We start from the raw sequence: 24,295 nt of genomic DNA on the forward strand, positions 1-24,295 counted from the left end.
AATGACAGCTTGTTTGCACAGCTACTATATTTATCCTAAGAAGAATATAAAATGCGCAACATGCCCCATACCCACTCTCTCTCACAAAAGATCTATCAGAAAAAGTAAAGTTCATATTACCCTTAGAAAGATCTTAAATTGTTTTGTTTGTGGTTTCTCATTTCCTGAGACTTTGAGGAAGTTTGACCCAGCTTTTTAAAAAGTTTTTATTTTTAATATATTTTATTGGAAAGAGAAGGTGGTTTTCTTGTCACTAAGCAAAGGGAATAGAGAAGAGAGCCCAGGGTGGCTTGTTATATAAACAATCCAATAATGAAGATAAGAACTGAAATCCTGACCTTTTCAATTCCTTCATGAACCAGCCTAAGATGCCAGCACAGTGTCTGAACATGTTAACACAATGGGAGAGACACCAGTCAGGCCCTGAACCTTGACCTTCATAGATAGGAGAGAAAGCAAGTGTACTAGCTGTCTGATGAGAATGGCCCACATAATTTGTATCAATAAGTTAGAAGCACAATATGCATGTGATCTCTATTTCAGATATTTATTCCAGGATTTTGTTCTCTGGCTCAGTATCAAAAAGCTACTTGACCAACTATTTTGTGCTAATAATTTAAAGTTTTGTCTGTCTTTGTTTTCCAGTATAGGGAGGCACTTAAAGACACAGAGGTACATGGCTCTGTTTTCTTATTTAACAGATAAAAAAGAGAGAGGTTAATTGGTTTGCCCAATGTCATTCCATTGAACAAGCTCCAGGGCTGTCTTTAGAAATTACTTGTATTAATATGCAAAACTTAGAGAGCTTAAATAATGAGCTTCCCACAGAGAAGTTCCTTCTCTGGAAAGATAGTAAACCTGGACATAAGAAGAAAAATAAAGGCCTTAATTCAATATTCATTCCATAAATATTTATGGAGTGGTCATCATTATATTATCTGGAAACTAGTAGAAATAAGGTCTTCTGAGGTTTTAGTTTGGCCTTTGGGGACAAGACCTCTCTTCTTTGACTCAGTCATTTTTCTTCACTATTCATTAAGCCATTCATTCATCCAACCAACAGATATTTATTAAGCACCTATTATTTGCTAGGTGTGAATTGGGAAATGAGAATACATGGATTCTGAATAGGTTAGTATCTACTTTGGGGAGCTCAAAACCAAATAAAAGAGAGAAGGGCATTTCAACTTCATATGCAACATTGGAACAATGTGAAAGATGTCATGGAAGCACAAAAATGTGTTCCTAGTGAAGTTCAAGGATGAACTGACCATTCAGGAAAGCCTTCTGGAAGAGGTGACACGAATTGTGCCTAATCAAAAGGTGTTATCTGTGTGGCAATAGAAGAGAGGGAAGAGGAGAAGGCATCCAGGTTTAGTGAAAAGTCTGTCAAGTAGGAACTGGTGTGCTGTGTGGCCATGAGCCTGGTATTGATGAGCGAGAGAGGGGCAGAATTAGGTAGACATTGCGGGTGTGCTCTACATGGACCCAGCAGAGATGTGGCCTAAGGAAATCTCCAGCTCTGTGTTTTGGTGACTCCCAAGGGAGGAAAAGGGATCTGGGAGGATCGTATACTACCTCTCTAGTCTTCTAATTGGGAGTGACTTTTTAATCTACACATTTTTTCAGTCAAAGAAAGTCACATCACTACACCCAAATTCCACTGGGACAGAGAAGCACAGTCCTTCCATTTGCCTAGGAGGAAGAGAAATGGAATAGAATAGCTGGGATTAGCCACTGAACTACTAGCTAGACATTATTGGAAAAACTAAAAAATTTAAGCTGTTATATTTGATAGTTGTTACTTATTTTTAAAAATCTGATTCATTAATAACTGCTTTGCAAAAAGTATCTTCAAGTTGTTTCTTGTATCATATTTCCCAGTTGTGTTGGAGGTTACCTGAGGGAGGACTCCTGCTCAGAATGAAACATTCTGTTGGTGTGATTGGTTTGCCTAAAGGGGTCATCTGGTTTCACCTATCTAAAAAATTCCCTGTGGTCATGATATTTTACTAGTACATTGATACCATGGTCTTCCATTTTTTGTGCATAAACAAAAAGCAGTCAGTGAAATTCCTAGCTCATCTGTAATGGAAGATGACTGAACAACAACACTCTTGCCATTTGCCAGGATAATTATTAACCCATTTTTAATTGTACAGATTAATGAGATTCACTGTGATATTTCCATACATGCATACATAGTGCCTTGGTCAAGTCCATTCGCCCTTCCTCTATGTTCTCCCTCCCTCTCCTCTCCTCCACTTCTCCTTGACCCCTTCCCAGTCTCTAATAGTCTCTCTTCTACTGTAACTTCAGGTCAATTTTTTAAAAAGTCTCCACAAATGCCTTTTTAGTATTTGGCTTATTTTGCTTAACATAATGTCCTTCAGTTCCATCATATTCCTGCAAATTATAGAATTCCATTCTTCTTTATGACTGATTAATTCTCTCTATTTCTTTATCCATTTATCTCTTGATTCTGTATCTTAGCTCTCATGAATAGTGTCTTAATAAACGTGGTATGCAGCTGTCTCTTTTGTATGCTTACTTCGTTTCTTTCAGATATATGCTCAGGAGTGGGATGGCTGGATCATATGGTAGACCTGTTTTTAGTTTTTTGAGGAACCTCCACACTGTTTTCCATAGAGGCTGTATTAATTTCCTTATATTTGTATAATCACATATGTATGCACATATATGTAAATATAGGGACTTATTATCCAATATTTATTTGGAGTATTGATCAATATTGATAAACTCATTTGGCTACAGTTTGACAAGCCTATTATTTTCCTCAGACATTCTAGAATTCACACCCTGAGTAGAACAGCAGTAGAAGATTTTCATTACAGTGCAATGGCCCCCTAAAGAATTGTTTCTTCTGAAGGGTATTTTGGCATAATGGAGAGTCCTAAAAGAAGCGGGCTGTTATAAGACACAACCCTCTATAACTTGTTATGAATCTGCGGTGAGAACATTGTCCTACTTAGAAGGAACACACCTATTTCCTGGGGACAAAGTCGTACTCCTCCTCAGCAATGGTTTGTTTTTAATGTCATGGGCACTGAGAATCACGCTTTTATCATTAACTACTTACTGAAAAGCATAGAATCTCCCTTATTACCCTTATTACCCAACAGTTGTAAGTGAAGAATTCATTACAGAATGTTCATTGTCAGAATTCTTAGCTCCATTTAACTTTCTTTTATTCTTTCCTCTTTTAGTTTACCTTACCCTGTTTTGTATTTTGGAATTTCTTTAAATTCTTCCTGAAATAAGGTGAATCATAAATATGTAATAGAAGAGAAAAAATTTACATTTCTTATAGTTGACTGCTTCTGCTCTGGAACCCCCATGCTTGTGAGTATGAAAAAAAGCAAGCATCTCATTTAAAGATAGTTCAGCCTCCTTTAGAAAAAAATATTATTTCTATGACAGATATTTGGTGTTTCAAAGTACCAAATTACTCAGAGCTATTTCTCTCACTTGAAGTGTTCTCTTTCTCTCTCTCATCTTTCCTCAAATGTGGTCTAGAGTCAGGGAGAAGGACCTGAGGGACTTTTGTTTTAGTATGTGTGTGTGTGTGGGGGGGGCGGGTGCATGGCACTGAAAAAATGAGTTCAAATGGTGGTATATTGAGTTGGAACTGCTTGTAAATGAACCCAGAGGTAGTTAATTGGATGTCTAAATGCTGAGAGCCACAGCCCAATCGGAATGGCCCCTGGCATTTTGCCAACAGTATTGGTTGAGAGGCAAGCCATTACTGTCCGCCTTGGCCTGTTACTTTGGAGTTCTCGCGCTACTTTGGAGTTCTCGTGGGGATTCCCGGAGAGTTCCCATTGGTTGGGGAAGTGCGGGAGGAGGGATTTCCGGAAGGGGGATTTCCGGTTGTTGGTTCTTGGAGGAGCCGCGTGGCGTTTGGGAGGGTTCCTGGGGAGCGTGTGTGGAGTGTGCTGGTGGAGTTCAGAAATAAAGTTTGTTCCTGCTTCAGTGGCTCGTGATTTGTGCCCAGCCAGACTGTGGCATCTAAACTTGAAATTCAACAAATTATGATGAGACATTATTACTTTGACTAAGAGCTAATGGGTAGTTTCACCAGTGGGAGAAATACACAGCCATCTTTGTAGTGCCACAGTCCACCCCGAGGAGTCCCAGAGTCATTCTGGCTTCCAAATGGACCTTTATTTCCCTATCTGTTTAGTCCTCGTTTTCAAGTCACTCATATATCAAAGTTTAAGAACAAATATGTCTATTAAAGATGTTTTAAAAATAAAGACACATAGAACCCAACAAGCTAAAAATTCCCTGAGAAAATTGACCTCAGTGAATGGCACTTACTGTAGGCTCCTGTGTTTGTAAGTGTCAGAGTGGGCTGGACGAGGGAGGGCTTGGTTGGTGAGGTCCCTCCACAGCCAGACATCAGCACTATTCATTTGAGAAAGGCATTTTGAGAAAACGATGAAAGATGTAAAAGGGAAAGGCAAGAGTTGCCAATTTTGCTGAGAATGGTGACTGATCTTGGGGCTTGCCTTTTGGATGAAATAGGAAGGCTTTTTGGACAGAAGGTATATATTCCAGGAGAAAAAGAGGGACTGCTGCACCTGAGAGATACGTGACTGTATGAATGCAAACTCTTGGATGCATCCAAGCTCCAGTTTCCTGAAGGAATGATATCAGCTTTCACTGTCAGCTGCAGCCTCAGCAGGCCTTAGGAGTGGAATTGATGTGAGATGCTCCGCAGAAGCAGGACTGAAGGCTTCTGCTCTCTTGGCAAGTTGTTTTCATCAAGTCATAGCAAGTATCATGTCTGGAGCCATCATAGAAGACATTCTGTAAGGGGCTTGCTCATTATTTACTGAGCATGTCGGAATGTTGGCTGCCTTCAGGGCTCTCAGGGGAACACAGATTTGCCAGAATACCTCAATAATAAACACAAGCAAAATCCAAATTTGCTTCTCATTTTCAGGACTTTCAGTGAGAACACATATTTTTTTTGCTTCCTCTCTTGCTAAGGCTTCTGTGTACAGAGAAAATATCACTCAAAAAAAAAAAAATCATGGTATCTTAGCCAGGGTCACTGTGCACTGCAGCTAAAAGTCCTAAAAAGGATTGCCTCTCTTTTGTGTTTTCAATTTAGGACTTAATTACTCACATTTTATAATAATAGGAAGACCAGTATCTTCCTCTTGAGCTTTACCCCCATGAGGTGGAATTGTGCAAAATCTCTGAGGGTTTTGGAGAGACTGCCTTTGAATCTCATTGCCACAGAAGGCTTGGGCTCTGCAGTCTGACAGGTGAGTCTGGTCTATTTTGCAAAGACGTTCTGGTGGCCCAGATCCCTATAGATATTTCCCTAAACCTCCCAGACCTTCTAGAAACGTGATTCCATTCTTCTCAAAGCTAGAGTAGGCCTTTCCTGTACTTGGGCTCTCTAATTATCAATTATTTGTTTGGCTCGTTTAGGAGCTAACTCCCAGAAATCCAGCTGCTGCAGGAACACAGATGGGATTGAATTGAGCATCTCTCCTTTGCATTCCTGGACCCATGATCCTCTTTACCTGTACCAAGTTGTCACCCTCAAGGCCTTCATTAGGCAAAAGAAAAATAGTTCAAGGCTCTGAGGAAGCAACAGTTCCAGAGAAGACATGATCACTTCTTCTTGGGGCAACTTAGTGAATAGACGGGATTACAGAGGTAGAGAGAGAGGAGAAATGGGTGTAGGGTGGAGTAAGCTGAGGGTCAATATGAAAGGGATGGATAGGGGAAGATGGACCTTCAAATAATATTAAAATGGAGTAGAGGAGAAAGTCAAAGGAAGTAGAAGGTCAAAAGAAGTAGGAGAAAAATTTAGAAAATATGGTTTAACTAAAGAGAATATATGTTTTAAAAAGTTAGACTGGTCAACATTGATAAACCCTACAGAATGATTAAGATAAATAAGCACCCAACATATTTAATAGTAAGAGGTCTCCGATGGAAACTGGTGAGATTGGTCTTCCAGGAGCAGTGTAAGTGGAGTCAGTGGGAAGAGTGGAAGTAGAAACAATGTGATGATATTCCTCAGGTTTTCTGCAAAAGAGGGAATAGAAATGGGATGATAGATGAAAAAGGTCACCATGTTAAGGAGAGTTTTTGCTTATTGTTGGTCTTTTTTAAAATGGGAGCATCTTTGATATTTTCAGGGCTGATGGAAGAAAATCAGTTCTGTATGAGCAGTGTAGATGCAGGAGAGAGAAGAATCAAGCATGGGTCCTTCTCTGAAAAAGGCATTTGGGGCTGGGAATGGGCTGTGAGTTGGGGAGGAGGTTTATGGAGGAGGAAGAGTGTTTCTGAAGCAGGAGGGAAGCGGGGAAAGTGGATTCTGTGCAGCTGAATTTGTGCATTGGGTGTGGAAGCTGAGGTAGTTTCAACACATCAGCAGAAGGACAAAAGTGAGTGCTGAGATTAGGGGGTCAGATGAAGGTGGGGTAAAGGACTGGGCTCCATTTATTCCACTAAGAAGGCTACTTCAGACCCAAACAGAGGCCTGCTGTGGATCTTTCTCCATCCAGTCCAAGTCTCCTCAGAAGGTGAGAGGTTTATTCTGGGACTTATCTCTACATCCATGAGAAAATTCCAAATTGCATGTTTATTCTCTGAGTCTCCCCTGTCACCCACATATTTGGATTTTTTTTAAGTTAGTGAATTCAATTCTAAAACTGTTTATTAGACATATGTGATAAGCCAGGATTTGGGACTACAAAAAGGAGTAAATAATATTCCTACTTTTAGGGATCTTCTCATCTTGTGACTTTATAGAGTGGGTTTCAAAGGGATGCTGGCGTTTTAGAATTGACTTTTAGATTATCTGCTTTGAATATCTAGTCCATGATTTCTTTCACAAACACAAAAGACAATTTCAGTTTGGAAATACTGTGCTTTACTAAGGTGGTAAAATTTGGTCTGAATTACTTGAAAGATTTTATGTAATCATAATGGAACTTCCTGACTTCACGTAGTAGTAGTTTAGTTTCCAAAATGCTTTGTTTATGTTACAATAAACAGAACATTTATAATAAACAACATTTCAGGCCTACTATTTTAATATGTTAACTTATACATCATTTAAAAATCATGGCAATAATTCTTAAGATCAATGCTTAGTACCTCACACTGGGAAAGACCTAACATTTGTTTTGTACATCAAATGTGCCACATGACATATGATTTCATTTTATATAATCATCACAAAAATCCTATGATGCTGGCATTATCCCCATTCCTCAGACAAAAAAGTAGAGGCTTGGGTCTTAACTAAAGCTATTTAGCCAAGGAATATCTAGAGTTCAGACTTAAATTGCTGACGCTAAAGCTTTTATACAAATAGCCTCTTGCATCTTTGCAGCTACCCTGTGAAGTAGGTAAGAACACCAATGTTTGAAAGTTTCATTCCAGGTAGAGGCCAAGGCAGGAATAACTCAACTCTATGATTCTGGTCTCTAGTCTGCTCGCTCCCCCATTGTGACTCCATATTGAAAGTCACCATCTTCCCACTAACATTTACTTAATAGTGACCAATAGAAGAGTCTAGAGCACTCTCTGCAAAGGCTGCATGGGCCTGGCTTCAGGGAGCAAGTTAGTCCCTGGGAGAATTTGGCTCACTGGCTTGTTATGTTTATAGCATCTGGATTCTTGCTGCATTTCTGTGCTTTCAGGCATTAATATTCAAGCTTCCCTCATTCCTTATAAAACAGACAGGTGAGTCAAGGGAAAAAACAAATGAGAGATGTTTGTTAAGGGCTGGAGAAATATTGACAGCTTGTGGCAAGTTCCGGAGTCGCAGAAGTGATGAATGATCTGGAAGGACAGATTCACGAAGGGAAATTGTAAAGCAACAACACCAGCAATAAACAGGCCAACAAGACAAGCCTCAACTATGATTTCTTGGCCAACACTGGGAGTAAGTGTGGTCCTTTCTGAGGCCAAATGCCAGCATATTTGAATCCCAATATAGAAGACTAAGCAGTAAAACAAATTAATAATGAAATGATATTTAGGCTGAGCATAAGAAGAAGCTTACCTGAAAAACCTGAGGGAATAGACCAGTCTTCTTTTGAACTGGTGTTAACATGCAAAATAGGTTATATCCCCTCATAGGAGGCTTTCCATATTCAGCAAATTATTAACTGGTGTTCCACTACTTCAAAATGGGTCAGAATTCTGACAACTAAACTGAAAAAGAGTGAAGTTCCTAGGGTTAGATTTTTGCTCTCGCCTGCTGTTCTTTTTTTCCTCCTAGTTTCCTCATCTCTTCTTATATGTCCAGAGTCTTCACCCTGTCCTCGCAGGGTCCCCAGGCTGAGACTATGTCTTGAATTACCCAAACATGATTCTCTCATGTTGTTACCTGTAACTTTCTCTTATAATGAATAGCAACCTCATTCCCTGCTATTTTAGTAATTTATCAATTATCTACTGTATCAGTCTGCTTTCCATTACTGTGACACAATATCTAAGAAACTTATAAGGAAGAAAGGTTTGTTTGGCTCAAGTTTTCAGAGGTTTCAGTTCATAGTCACTGACTTTGTTGCTTTGGGTCTCTGGTGGCACAGAACATCATAGTCAGGGAGCACATGGTAGAGGAATTTGTTCATCTCATGGTGACCAGGAAGCAAAAAGAAATAGAAGAAGGGTCTTAATGTATCTTTCAAGGGCATGCTCCCAATGACCTAACTTCTTCTTACTAGGTCCCACCTCTTGAAGGTTCCACAACTCCCCAGTAGTACCACAGACTGGTGACCAAGGCTTTAACACATAGGCTCTGGGGGACACTAAAGATCCAAATGATAGTATCTGAGAATATTTTCACTCTAAACAAGAATTCTTCTATTCTGTCCCCACTTGCCAATTCCTTAGGAAAAGAATCAAAGCCTTAAGCCAGAAAAACAGTTTGAAAAGGAAAAAATATCTTGATTTCTCTCACACTGATTTCCTGAAGGCAAATCCCAACCTCTGAAGTTCTGTTTACTCAATTAGTATCACAAACAAAATAGGCTGCAGGATATTTATAATTCCCCAAGATACCAAACTTTCAATATACTCTTAAAACTGTAGGAGCGAATCTTTGTTAACAAGTAATTTATTTGCTAAACAGCTCATTTTTAATGTATTTTTCACATAATTTTCCTCCAGGAACCAGACTAAGCTCATTCCAATCACTTCATGCATTTAAAAAGAATAATACTGCATTTAGAAAAAGATGCATAATTTAGTATTTTTATTAGTTCATATATTACCCCCACATCACCATCTGTTTGAATTATGATTTGCTGTACATAGAAGAAATATTACTATGGAAACAAATGTTGCATTGGGACAAAATGTAAATTTGAGGAAAAGATCTCTATGGTGTACTTACAGGCCTTTTGTTTTTTGCTACTTTTGTTTGTTGTTGTTGGTTTTTTTGTTTGTTTGTTTGATGTTGCCCATAAACATACACCCATATGTTGGTCATTATGTTTCTCAGGCTGGTCTCAAACTCATAAGCTCAAATGATCCTCCTACTCTAGCCTCTGGAGTAGCTAGGACTATAGATTTATACCACCACACCTGGCTGGCCATTTGCTTTTAAATAAGAGAAACCAATTCTGACTTCAGACAGAGTGGAATTGATGGGATGATATTGAGGATGGTATTGAGGAGTTCTCCTAATCCATGAAAAGATGCAGGAAGCAAATAGTCGGAATCAAGAGAAGCTGAGTAGCTGGAATCACAGCCAATGCTATGCTTAGTACATGCTAGGTAGGCTGCTGCTGGGTGCTGTGGCTGACCCCACACTGCTGTCCCCTGGAACCATGCCAGGGACTCTGTACCTGCCAGTCAGTGCTTCCTTGGTCCAGGCTGATCACTGGTTTCCAGTGATCCAACTCTCTGAGCCCAGGACACAAAACTTATACCTTTAGCGAGGAGGTAGAGAAGGGGGAAATCTGCCTCTTCCAGCTTAACTAGAGGGAGTGGAGCCCATCTCCCACCAAGTCCTACCTGGGGAATTCCTCAAACACCAAAAGGGGTCCTCTAAATGCTTGATATCTATTTTACTTAGCTGTCACTGTGACAATCAGCTCTAAGGAGAAAAGACTTATTTTAGCTCACAGTTTTGGAGGTTTCAGTCCATGTGGGCTCATTGGTTTTGGGCCTGTGGTAAGGCAGCATATTATGGTGGGGAGCACATGGTAGAGAAAACTGCTCACCACATAGCAAATAAGGAGCAAAGAGAAAGGAAGAGGCTAGTATCTCATAATCCCCTTCAAAGGCCTGCTCCCAATGACTTAGGAGCTCCCACTAGGTCCCACCTCTTAAAAGTGCCTTCACTTCCCAACAGTGTTAGAGGCTGGCAACCAAGCCTTTAGCATATGGGCCTTTGGGGGTTGCTTCCAAAAGCAAGGCTGTAAGCAAGGCTCTAAGCAACTCAGTGAGACCTGTCTCTAAATAAAATACAAAATAGGGCTGGGGATGTGGCTCAGTGGTTGAGTGCCCCTGAGTTCAATCTCTAGTACCCAGACCCCCGCCCCCAATTTTTTTCTCTGTAAAATTATACAAAATGTCAAATAATAATATATAGAGTGAAGTAATGACTTGGTTTGAAATGTATTATTGCACAATTATATATATTATAATTATATATTAAACACAAATGTATGATCATCTGTAATATACATATTACATATAGCACAGTAGAGCATATAGTTTCATTTTTCCTTTTGGAGTGTCTTTTGTCACCATGTTCCATGTTTCTCTCAGCATAGTGGGGACATTGAAAGTTGGCTGGATATCATGTGGATGTCATTCATTTTCAGTTCCCTATTTTATTTTTGTAAGACCATTTCAATGGCTAGCTCAAGACATTATATGCAGATAATTAAGTCACAATGAGTAGTTGGGGTAAGAACAATAGGAAAGAAAAGAGGAAGGTTGAAAAATTTTGTAAAAGAGCAGAAATATTTAGAAGAATGTGTAGGAAAACAGAGTGAATGAAACAGTAGCCTCCACAAAGTATCTGATAAATAAAAGCCAGGTGTTGAGAAAGAAAATCTTGCTTTCCAGCTCAGCTGTGCTCCACAGGAGACCCCTTTTTCATTTGGACATAACCTCTTTGCAAAGGTAAAATGGCTGCTAAGGATTTAGAAATAAACATTACCTGTTACTTCATTGTGAGAAGGGCACCTTTCTCTCCTGTTAGGGGAGCTGGTCTCTACTTATAAATATGCATAAGGAGCAGGTTTGAAGTCCACTTTATAATAGATCTGCTCTATAGTGAAGTATGTCATATTGAGTTCTATCCAACATCACATTCTACAGACCTTGAGAAGCCAACACAATGGAGAATCTGGCCTCCCTAGGTGTGGACGCATCTGCTTATGCATTTGATTTCCTTCACATGTATGTTGTGGGAGGTGCTGTTATGTAATGCTCACCACTATGGGTTGTGAAGTCTGAGCAACAAAGGTTTCAGAAAGCCACAGCCCTGCCCTGTCCTAGATATGCATCCAGGAGAGAATTACCTATCCTCTTATTACCCCTGGGTGCTTATCCACTGTGCATGGAGAGACCATGATACTTACCTCATAAAGCTGTTAGAAAGATTATCTGAGCAAAAACCTTTTAAGATGCTGCCTGGCATGCAGCAATTATTATATCAGAATATAATTGTTAACTCTTACATGCTTTATAGCTTTAGAAAAATTTTCATAAGTATTTTCTCATTTGATAGATATTTTTAGTATTACTATTATTTAGTGTTTACCAGTATGCCATCACAGGATATTCAGTATTAATAGTATTATCCATTTTATAAAAAAAATTCTTTAGGCTCACGTTGTTAAAGTCCGTCAGTAATGGATGGGACTGAACTGGCATTTGCTTGGGTCACATGTGTCAATCAATTTTTAATTTTTGTCTCTTGACACTTCTGAAAATCTCTTTCATCTAACTCATTTAAATACAAATGGACTAAGATCCGTCATATTTGTCTGGTATGGTAGATTAGTTTCACTGCTTTATGATATCTCAATTATGATTTCACATTTCATGTGAGTTTACACTGAAACTTTTGAATTAAAGCAGAGGTTTAGATCTTGTGATGTAATAATGGAGAATCTGAAGATATGGTCACTTTATGTTTCAAACAATGCTGTATTTATGTAAAATCAAAATGCAATACATTGTGCAAACGGGAAATATAAAACTTGAAGAATTTTGACTGAAGTACATGCTCATGAGACTGTCAATACAGCCAAGACAAGGAACACTTCATCACCTCCAAAAGTTTCTCCTTGTCCCTTTCCCTCCTCTCATCCCACTCCAATATGCAGGCAATGACTTATTAACTTCATATCACCATAGGTACATTTGTGTTTTGGGAGTTTTATACATTAATGAATCATATATGACACACGCTTTTATGCCTGTTTTTTTCTGCTCAGCATAATTATTTTCAGAACCATCCCTATTGCCACGTGTACATTCCTTTTTATTGTTTACTGACTTATTGATGGACACTGGATTCTTTCTAGTTTCAGCTATTTTGCAAATAAAGCTACTATGAATGTTTGTCTACAAATCATCTGGGTTAGCTGGGTGTATCAACATAAGAAACTATTGAGCTGATTTTCAAAGTCACCATTTTACATTTCTCCACATTTCTGATCACTTTGTAGGTCAGATTTTTAATTTTAGCCATCTCAGTGATGGTAGTGACATCTCATTGTGATTTTTATTTGCATTTCTTGATGACTAGTCAGAGTCTTTTCATGTACCTAAATGCTACCTGTATATCTTCTTTGGTGAGGTGTGTGTTGAAATCATTTTAAAAATTGGATAATTATAAATACTCTTTATATATTTTAGATTATTTTTCTTATTCTTATTTTAATTGCTACATAATAATTGTACATATTCACAGGGTACAGCATGATATTTCAATACATAGAACACTTAAGGATCCAATCAGAATAATTAGCATTTCCATCTTCTCAAATATTATCATTTCAATGTTTTGGGAAAATTCAAACATTTATTTAGTTATTTTTGGAGGAACTGTTTCTCTATTTCAAAAAGACACTCATCAATATTCAGTGTTAAAACAGTTGCACTATTGGTTTCCCTTTCTCTCAATTGTCCCCAAAGAGTCCCTAACAACAAAGAATACATTTTAAGCTAATAAGCTGAAGGTTGTACACCTAACAGACACTGCACAAACCTCACCTAAAAGTGGGGATTGGATGGGGAAAGAAATATTGATAGATCAGCACACTGCCAGCCCAGACTATAGAGAACTCTCACAGCCAGGTGGGGTGGCCAGGTACCCCAGCCTCAAAGAAGAAACATTTCAAAATAGTCTATAATGTAAACAAAATTTGTACATGAGCTTTTCCAGATTTCTCCATCACTGACTGATGCACAATGAGTGATACTCTTAAAGACAGCTGCTTCAGACCCAGCAACGGTGAGGAGATGAGTTTTATACAGCTCCAGCCAAAACATAATTTTCTTTCTTTCAAGAAGGCAGGAGAGCAATTAAGTCATCACCTCAAGATTAAGGGGTCCACTACCATTCTGTGAACAGCTGGGAAGCAGGTAAGAGGCAGGACAAAAATTTGGACTTAAGGCTGAGGATATGGTCTAGAGCCCTGGGTTCAATTCCCAGCCCCATGATGAACAAAGAAACAAACAAAAATCTCAGAGGTCTCAGCATCTTAATTTGGGTATAACTGATGAAAAAAGTAAAAAATAAAATAAAGGTGTCCAAAGATACCTTAGAACTAGAAGAAAAAATAAACCAACTCTGAAATGCACAGATTTTGTTTTTGGCTTTCTCTTCTTGGAATCACCTTTCTGGTTTGGCAGGTATTTTGTACAGAGCAATGAGGATTCCCACCGTGGAGCCTTTCCCTGGGCTCTGGCTGTCAGCAAAGCAGGCCCACACCTCTTTTTCTTCCTCTACTGGAGAAGGCAATATGGATTAGGCTGAAAAGTTACCTTCCAAAAGTGAAAAAGGAATGAGATTCAGAGGTGTGGAATCATTCAGAATGTTTTACTAATGGTTGCTATAGCAACAGAAAGTAATTACAAAATGTGTACATCACAACCTGCTTTTAAAGACACTTCACATTTTGCTCACATTCCCTTAAATGTTGTTCCCAAAGCTGCCCAGGCTCTAGAGGCAGAGACAATTTGGTGGAAAAGACAAGAGAGAAGCAATAGGTCACCTTGAGGCCAGGGCTGGCTGGCCTCAGGTGGAGTCAGGATCAGAGGAAGGAACAACAGCAGGGCAGGACTGGGGAGCTCTGGTCCTTGGGTTACAGAGATGCTCCCCTCTGGTGCATTTCAGCTTATCTTTCAAATCATCAATTGTCTTTTCCAGTTTAGCTGCTGATCTCTCAGCAAACCCAGCATGGGTCTTGGCCTCCTTGAGTTTATCAGTAAGAATCTCTGTTTCATCCTCATATTTGTCTTCTTTTTGAGAATACTTTTCTTCTGTAGCGCTCAGACACTTCGGGTTCTGGTCCATCAGTTGATGCTCAGCCACTTCTGGCAACAGGACTGCCAGCTCAGCTTGTTCCTCTGAGCCATCCAAGTATCCTTCAGTAATCACTAACTTACCAGCCTCCTCTTCACTCTTCGGGTCTGTTTCTTCTGGGAAGTGCGTAGCTTCTTTGAATTAGATTTCCTGGAGTTCCATCTTTCCTTCATCTTCCAGGACCTGGTTCGCAGTGATCTTCACACCTCTCTTACTGTCATCCCACCGCCTCCAGCTTTTGCAGGGCAGCAGCTAGAAGCTCCTGAGCATGGTCCAGCTCCTCTTCAACCAGTTGGGATCCTACAATTCAAGGAGGCCACCACAGTCTCAGCCTGTTCCCAGGCCCGCCTTGTGCCCTCTGTTTCCTGCTGGAAGTGTTCTGCTCTCCCCTCTGCCGTCACTGGCCTGTGGCTGCAGAACCTGGACCTTGCACTTCTCTGCCTTGGTGGTGGTGATCCCAGCCATGACACCCACCCAGCGGGTTCTGGGACTCTGATTTCTGCCTCTCTAGTTATTTCTTAAATGTGTGATTAATGCAGTATACTATAGTTACCCCTTCTCTTCCTAGAATCTAGTCATCTCTCTTCTACTTTCTATTTCTGTGTGATTATCATTTTTTGCTTCCATAAATGAGTGAGAACATGGTACCTATCTTTCCATATCTGCCTTATTTCACTTAACATAGTGTCCTCCACTTTTATCCATGTGGCTACAAGTGATATGATTTCATTCTTTTTAATGGACAAACCATATTCCTTTATTGTATACATACCACATTTAAAAAAATCCATTCATCTATTGATGAATACCTAGATTGATTCCATTTCTCAGTTATTTTGAATAGTGATGCAATAAACATGGACATACAGCTATCTTTTTGACACATACTGAGTTCATTTCCTTTGGACATATATCTCATAGTGGGATGTTAGATTATATGGTAGTTTTATAGGTTCCTCAACAAACTAAAAAATAGTTTGTTAAACCTGTAAATTGGTTTCCATAGTGGCTGTACTTACATTCCCACAAAGTGTGTGTAAGTTCCCCTTTCTCCCTGTTCCTGCCAGTATTTGTTGTTTTTATGCCTTTTGATAATAGCCATTCTACCTGTGATGAGATGTTATCTCATTGTGGTTTTGATTTGCATTTCCCTGATGTTTGTGATTTTGAACATTCTTTTTGGTTATTTATGTGCTTTCAGATACAAACATGTTTTCAGATACAAACATTTTGCAAATATATTTTTCCAGTCTGTGGCTTGTCTTTTCATTGTGTGACAACAATGCATAGGGATTTTCATTCAAACTTTTTTACCCTTGGCACCTCTTTCTTTGTTATGAATCTCATTGCCAACTGCTTGCCTGGAATATTACACATTGCTAAACATTTATTTATTTATTTTTGTGCCAGAGATTGAACTCAGGGACACTTGACCACTGAACCACATCCCAAGACCATTTTTGGATTTTATTTAGAGACAGAGTCTCACTGAGTTGCTTAGGATCTTGCTAACTTGCTGAGGCTGGCTTTGAACTAGCCATCTTCCTGCCTCAGCCTCCTGAGCTGCTGGAATAATAAGTGTGTGCTACTGTGCCCAGCACATTGCAGAGTTTTGTACCCTACTTCTGCTTCCTAAATGGGATCTTCTTTCCGTCCTTGTTCTGTGGTCTCCTGCTTCTTTGTAACCTCATCTCTTGATACTCCCTGTCCATCTGTAAGAACCCAGGTGATTTGTGGCTGAGTGCCAAGATTAGTGATGCATTTTTGGAGTTTTGCATACACTTCAGTATAATAACTGTATTCCTAGGAACCCTAAGCACACTCTATCAAAATATCATCTAGGGACAAAATGAGATACTGCTTGGTTTGTGATATTGATGAAGAATCCAGTCATTTTCACTTATTTATCAAACAACCACACACAAGAGTAAGGATTTCTCTATAATTTTAAGAATTTTATTTAAAAATTTTATTTTTTGATAGACGCATCACGTTTGTACATATTTACAAGGTACAGTATGATTTTTTGAATCATGTATATGTGGTATATGTTGGGCAATGATCAACTCAGGATAATTAGCATATCCATTACTTAAACTTTAATCATTGTGATGAGTGCATTCCAAATCCTTGTTCTAATTCTTATTTGATATGTAAAAATACATTGCATTGTTTTTATTATATCTACCCTGCTGCATTTTAGAGCACCAGACCTTATTCTTCCTATCTGTAGCATTGTATCTGTTGACCAAACTCTAGGATTTTAATGTTCAAGAAAGAATCTAATCAGCTGACAACAGATTTCAGAAGGCCAACAATGCCTGCTGATTCCATGACATAAATGGAGGCCAGGTTAGTGTGGCCATAAAAGGTCTGAATGATACGGTTAGATACAAAGCCCTACTGTATTTAGTTCAGAAAACTTTCAGAAGGGGTTGACATCATCATTCAATAGTTCATGCTATTTCCCTCTAATGTAGGGCTCTTCATTCCTCCATTTAGAGTACATATGAATTTACTTCTATGACTTATGCACCTTTCAAGCACTCTCTTTTCCTTCTGAGTTCACACAATTCTTAAAGGGAAATTGTTTACAGTGGTTAACCAGTACAGCTGGTTGTTCTGTGAAATGTATTAGAAGTCACTTCACAGGCCTGCCCTCCCACCCCTGCCCTTAGGAATGGTTCATTCCAAATGCAGCAGTTGCCTCTTCAGGATAGATTCTTGGCCATCCCTATACTCCTCCTTTTTTCCCCCAGCAATACAAAAATTCCTACAGAATAACTGAGAAGGATCAACTCCTTCTTTGTTGCCCCTGAAGCCTGTCCTGGTCATCACTACTCCTGGAAGGCACTTAGCCAGCCGGGCAGGGACAAGTTCCTTGTTGTTTCTGAGATGGTTTCTCTTTGTAACAGTCATCTGTGCTTTCCTTGAGTTATGGGCAGACGTGCTGGTACTTGCCTTTCTTTTTCTACTGAGTTCAGTAGTCAATTGTTCTTGCCATCTGGATACTGCTCACTAAGAAATCATGGGACAAACAAAATTTCTATTTTTAATTTCTTAGATTTTTAAAAAAGGGCTGGGGGGTGTATATAGCTCAGTGATAGAGTGTGTGTTTAGCATATGTGTTAGACTCTGGGATCAATCTCTAGCACTGGAAAATGTGAGAGAGAGAGAGAGAGAGAGAGAGAGAGAGAGAGAGAAGAAAGAAAGAAAACGGGGGGGGGGGCGCACATAGGGCACTTTAAAAAAATCAGGTCTACGTTTATTTTTTAAAGCAGAAATTGTTCCTGTTACTTTCAACCCTCCTTCCTAGGTATCTATTACATGGTAGAATCAAGGGGAATTCTATCTTATCTCATTCTATAGAAATTAGCTGGTTTTTATCACAACTTAGGCTCTGCTTTTTGTGGTGAATGTTAGTTTCTAAAACAGATTTTTCTAAGAAATGAGTAACTGAATAGAGAAACCTAAATAAAAAGCTAGTGTTTGGCTTCCTGAAGGGAGAAAGATTTAACATGAGAGGGTGTGAATCATAGGGAAGGCTGATAATAAAACCAGGAGTGTGCAGGCAAAGAGTCCTGGAAGATTTTGAAGGTAAATTCCAATTAGAGGATAAAAGAAAAAGAAACCTATTGCTAAAACAAGGTTGTGTGATGATATTTGCAGCTGGGCACATGATTAGAATGTAGAGGTGATAATAAAACACAAGTGGGGAAGGGAGACTTTAAAGAACCAAATGAATAAAAAGGTAAGGTAAAATATTTTAAATCATCTTTAATGAGCCTGAGATAGAACAAGCCAAGAAGCCGAACTGAAATGCACTGAGAAAAAAATTAAAAAGAGCTTGAATACACTTCCTCCCTCTAATGAAGTGGGGGATGGAAAGAGATGAGAGGATCCTACTCAACAAAGGGCTGCAGTCAGGGGAAGTCAAGGCATAGCATCCTGTAGCTGGGAGATGGAAGGGAATGGAGTTCTTCCCCTCCTGCCTCACTTCCCCCCCCCCCATTTTGTTGTAGCTGATTACGCACATATAAGTGCCTCAGGTCATTTTCAGTACCAGTCACCTGACATTCTGACTCATGTCACTGTGCACTGTGCTATAGCTGGCAGAGTGGAGTGTAGATTAACATCACGACCTGCTGCTGATCGATCACCCACTCATTTAGTACTTAATCACACTTGGCAGCATATGCTACTTCATTTTCAAGGTTAACATTTTTTTTTTTTTTTCACCAGCAAGGTTGTAAGCACTGTGAGGATCAGGACTATAGTCCATTCCTCTTTGATTTTCTCACAGCGCCCAACCTATTGCGAAAAAAAAAAAAAATAGAACACAGAAATAAATATAAGCAGGGTGAAGAACCCTGTCGCATAGCTGTGAAGGGCTTGGAAAAGTCTTTTAAAAATGCCATTTGGGGGCCATCTCCAGGACTTCTTCAGTCCTCAGGCTAATCCTAATTGTCTTATGTGTCCAGGGGCTGAACTGGGGAGAAGCTAAGGCACTTATGAGCACCCATGATTGCATATGGTAGTTGTACCTAACCAGCATTTGAGTTGTCACTGTTTTTCTAAGTGATAGACTGAGAGGCTGTTTGGTCACTTCCCCATAGTTGTGTGCAGTCAATTGTGCTTCAGTGTTGATGGACTTAATGTTGCAGAGGAAATGGCAGGGGAAGGGCATGAGTCACAGCTTGTTGGGGGTTCCCTGGCGCTGGTTATGCAATTCACACCTCTATGCCTGGACCCTTCATAGATGAGTTTTTATCATATTCAGTGTTTTGGATTCAAAAGAGATTTTTCCCTTAGCAATTTAGATTGTGCTGCAAGGAACCCAGCTTTTATCTTATTAGAGGGTATAGAAACATGTGGCTGATTACATATGTGACATTCAGATACACGTTCTTTTGTAGCTAGCAGCTCTTCTCCATTATGACTGGGGTTCATTCTTTCTCATAGATCCGGCATTTCAAGTCAGGTTTGGTCCTTGATCTTTGCCCTGAATATTTTATTCTTTGATTTTTGTTTTCCTAATTCTTGAGCCTCACTCAGACTTTACTGTTTTTGTTTTATTTTCCATTTATTTTAAACATTTTAATATGAATGCCTCTCATGCCTTTTTTAAGCTCAGTGCCTCTTCAAAGATGGCCTTGGACATGCTACTGTTGTTCCATGAGCCAGAGTTGATTTTTTTTGTCTTCCTTTTCTTGAGTCGTACTCTTTCAGTTTTCTAAATTCTGGAGACTTTCAGTCATAGCACAACCTTGAGTGATCACTGGGCCATCAGAAAGGAAGGTTGGTAGGAAGGAAGTTTGTGTTAATTTGGGCCAAACTCAGGTAAGTGGAAAGGAAGAGGATACAAAGGCACCTTTTTAAGGGTTGTTGTGAACTCAAGAAACTGTGTGGTGAGAAGACTGGAAAACTGACCTGCTTCTGGGCCATGGAGAAGCTGGATGCCTGGCCTAGGGTGGCCATGCCCCTGTTGTTATTTCTAATGAGGTGACAGGTGTGAGCTGGGTGAGGTTGTGCTTTGTATAGGGAGAGCATGAAAATGAACTGGTATGGAATTGTTTCTTTACATCTAACACCACACAGATAAAATGTGACAAAATAGTCAATGTACAGGAGATTTTTTTTTTCTGACTCAAATTGTGATCTGATTTGAAAAATTGGACATGACAAGTTTTGCTGTATTTTCATTCAAAGTGTGAAACAACGTGCATTTGTAGACTCCAACTTTACATTTCCTCTAAGATACTAAAAAGAATATTGCCCTGTCATTAACATTTCAATTATATATACATGTGTGTGTCATAAGACCCTCCATGGTTCCTACTGTCTGACCATAGGTGTTTGTGGGTTTCTCTCCATTTGAGTGTGAACAAGTCTCACAACTTTTACCAAACAGAATATGTCAGTCCAAAAGACTGTGTTTTCCATTTGGGGTGTCCCAGCTCACATTCTCACATTCTCTCTTGAATCCTCACTGTGTAGAAAACAACTTACTACATTCAAAGCAAACATATGGAAAGGACCATATGAAAAAAATTGATATCTCCAAACAAAAGTGAGTGAGGACTTCAAGCCTGCCAGTAACCACGAGTGAGCCAGGAAGCAGGTGTTGCTGCTTGAACCTTGAAATGATGATGGTCTCTGCCAAAACCTGGGCAGCCTTGGGAAGCATCTGGAGCCAAAGGCCCAACTAAGCTATGACCCCACAGAAGCTATGCAATAATAAATGCTTACTGTTCTAAGCAGCTAAGTTTTGGGGTAATTTATTTTACATTAATAGATAACTAACACATCTATTAATAATGCTTGTGGTATAAGATTATGGCATGTTTATGTGATAGAATATGGGCCAGTCAGAATAATGAGACAGAACATTTAATAACATGGAAAAAATTCACAATATACTGTTATTTTATAATAGCAGATTATTATTAAATAATTATGTTATATGGTCTAATACATATGTATGTGTACACATTTTAGTATTATATTCACCAATATCTATTAAATATGGAATACAGCATTTATAGCTTGGTTATTTATTATTTTACAACTTTTCTACAATGAATATATATGACCTTTAAAACCAGAGAAAGTGGGCTGATACTATAGCTCAGTGGTGGTGGGCTGCCTGCTGAGCATGCAAAAGGTTCTGGGTTCAATCTACAGCACTGCAAAACACACACACACACACACACACACACACACACACACACAAAAGACTCCAAAAAAGATTATAAGAGGAATAAAATAACTCATTCAATCTGTACACACAGGACAGACCTTAAGCTTGCTCCTAGTACAGTTGTAGTTGGAGATGCCTAAACATTTAGGGGTAGGTTTTTTTTAAATATCTTTATCTATTTATTTAATGTGGTGCTGAAGATTAAATCCAGTGCCTCTCATGTGCTAGGCAAGTGCTTTACTGTTGAGAGCCACAGCCAAAGGGGCCCCAGCAAACTTCCAGCTGCCAGCAAACTTCCAGCTGCTGGCTGATGATTGGCTCACAGCGGCCCCAGCAACATCTAGCTGATTGGCTCCTCGGCCCCAGCAACATCTAGCTGATTGGCTCCTCTGCGGTGATGCTCATTGGGCTGTTTCCCTGCCCTTTCAGACCACGGAGCTGCTCATTGGGGGACTTTTTTGGCTCCACCCACGTGACCCAGCCAATCGGCCTCAAGAGCAGGAGGATTGTGGGAGGTGGGGAGAAGCTTGTGTGGGAGAGAGAGGCTTGTGGAAAGCCGGTGGTGGCAGTTGAGGCTCTGAGGGTTTTTCCTGAGAGGCTGTTTTGTTTGGTATGTGTGGTTCTAAAAATAAAGTTAGTTTCTTTTGACAAGTGGCTCCTGATTGTGCCCAGCCAGACTGCGGCATTTGGTGGCTCGCACGGGGAGCGACTGAGGGTAAGTGAAACTGCTCGCCCCTGAGGGCAGGGCGAGAGGATGGGTAGCCATTTTAAGATTCCTCTTTTATTTTGCTTCACTTTTGTTTTAAGTTGCGTGTCCCTGGAGATGAGTGAGACGGAAGAAAAACCGCTCACATCTGAGGAAAAACTATTTATGTCTGAGGAACAGATAGGGAGAAAGGACGGATGCCCATGTCAGGAGGATAGAAAGGCTATAATGACTTTTTGTTGTTCCCTTTTTATTTCATTCTGTCTCAGTTTTGTTTGGCGTCATCTTGTTGGGTTGTATTATAGTAGAAATATGGGATCAGAAATTAGTAAAAAACAAACTGAAAGAGTGTTAAGTAAATTGTTAGAGGAAGGAGGCATCCCAGTAAAATCAAGAGCAGTCAGGGCATACGTTGATACAATAGAGAAATGTAGCCCATGGCTTTTTAAGGAGGAGTTGTTAAATATATCACAATGGAACCATCATGGTGAAGATTTAAAAAGAATAGAAAAGAAAAGCCCAGGGACTCTGCCAGTTGGCACATTGCCATTGTGGACGTTCATATCTTGTTTGCTTAGTCCAAAGCCTTCAGTTCAGACAATGGTAGAGGAAGGAGAAGACATAATGATTCAAGTAAAAGAGAATGTCTCTCAAGTTAGTCAGACAGAGGAAAAGATTCAAGTAAAAGAGAAGGCCTCTCAAGCTAGTCAGACAGAGAAAGAAAGTGTAAAACAGAAAAAGCCATCAGGGGGAAAGTTACAACAGGAGACTGCTACTAACACCTTTCTATCACCAGAGGGTGTAAGTGTCCAACCAACAGCACCACCTCTACAGGAGACTGCTACTAACACCTTTCTATCACCAGAGGGCGTAAGTGTCCAACCAACAGCGCCACCTCCATATGCTGGGAGGCCCCCAACCCCCACAGTTGATAGTTGGGATCCTGAGACAAGATCTCAAATATTAACATGCCCTGTATTTGAGGCAGGAGGGCAGTGATTTTACCAAGTTTTAAATTTCAAAACAGTAAAGCAGCTAAAAGAGGCTGTAACAACCTATGGTCCTCAAGCACCCTTCACTGTAAGCATGGTCGAATCCATTAACATCTTGAACATGACGCCAGCAGATTGGGCTAATATGTGTAAAGCTGTGCTAAATGGAGGACAATACCTGTTATGGAAGGTTGCCAATGAGGAATTTTGCAAGGAGACGGCTAGGCGAAATGCAGCAGCTGGTTATCCTCAGAGAAATCTAGATATGTTGTTAGGAAAGGGACCTTATGAGGATCAGCAGCAACAAATTGCATATGATCCTGGCGTATATGCACAAATTGCTGCAGATGCAATTAAGGCATGGAAGACTTTACAAGGACATGGAGGTTTACAAGGTCAATTATCTAAGGTAATACAAGGAGCTAATGAACCTTATGCTGAATTTGTAGATAGGCTTATTCAAACAGCTACCAGAGTTTTTGGGAATACAGAACAAGCAATGCCATTACTAAAACACCTGGCTTATGAGCAAGCGAATCGTTGGTGCAGAGATATCATTAGACCATGGAAACATGAAGATTTAAACACATATATTAAATTATGTAGAGACATTAATGAACAAGAGCAAGTCGTGGCAGCTGCAGTAAAACAGGCTTTAGATGCCAGAGACATTAATGAACAAGGGCAAATTGTGGCAGCTGCAGTAAAACAGGCTTTAGATGCCAGGCCAAGAACATGCTACAATTGTGAACAAACAGGACATTTTAAAAGGAATTGCCCCATTGGAGGAGGGTTTAACAAAACTAGGTATCAAAGGAGTAGAATACCAGGTATTTGCCCACGGTGCCGTAGAGGGAGACATTGGGCTAATGAATGCCGTTCTCAAACCACCATAGAGGGTACTCCATTATCAAAAAACGAACAAGGACCAGGTGTTTATCCACGATATTGTGGAGAAAGGCATCGGGCTCCATTGCCAAAAAATGGACAGGGGGGCCCAATGCTCCGGGGCCCAAAACCACAAATATACGGAGCACTGGAGGAACCCAGCAACCCCATCAGGGTAGTGCCCAGGACACATTGTCCATCAGATCCCTCATCAGACAAACCAGAGGGAGCGCAGGGTTGGACATCTGCGCCTCCGCCAGAGCAGTACTAACTCCAGAGATGGGAGTTCAAATCATTCCCACAGGGGTGAAAGGACCTCTTCCCAAAGGAACAGTAGGCTTATTATTGGGACGCAGCTCTTCTACTCTAAAAGGACTTATGATAAGTCCTGGGGTAATTGATCCCGATTATGAAGGTGAAATAAAAATTATAGCCAGTTCTCCAAAGGG

At 39.9% G+C, this 24,295-nt stretch overlaps 1 pseudogene; it reads right to left on the reverse strand.

Moving 5' to 3' along the window:
• Positions 1-13,565: 13,565 nt before the first annotated feature.
• On the reverse strand, positions 13,566-15,025 carry LOC124095187 (tropomyosin alpha-3 chain-like; annotated as a pseudogene).
• Positions 15,026-24,295: the final 9,270 nt, after the last annotated feature.

Source organism: Marmota monax, unplaced genomic scaffold (assembly GCF_021218885.2).
Source record: "Marmota monax isolate L192 unplaced genomic scaffold, Marmota_monax_Labrador192_F-V1.1 WCK01_AAM20220418_F8-fsc00066, whole genome shotgun sequence".
Taxonomy (NCBI): Eukaryota; Metazoa; Chordata; class Mammalia; order Rodentia; family Sciuridae; genus Marmota; species Marmota monax.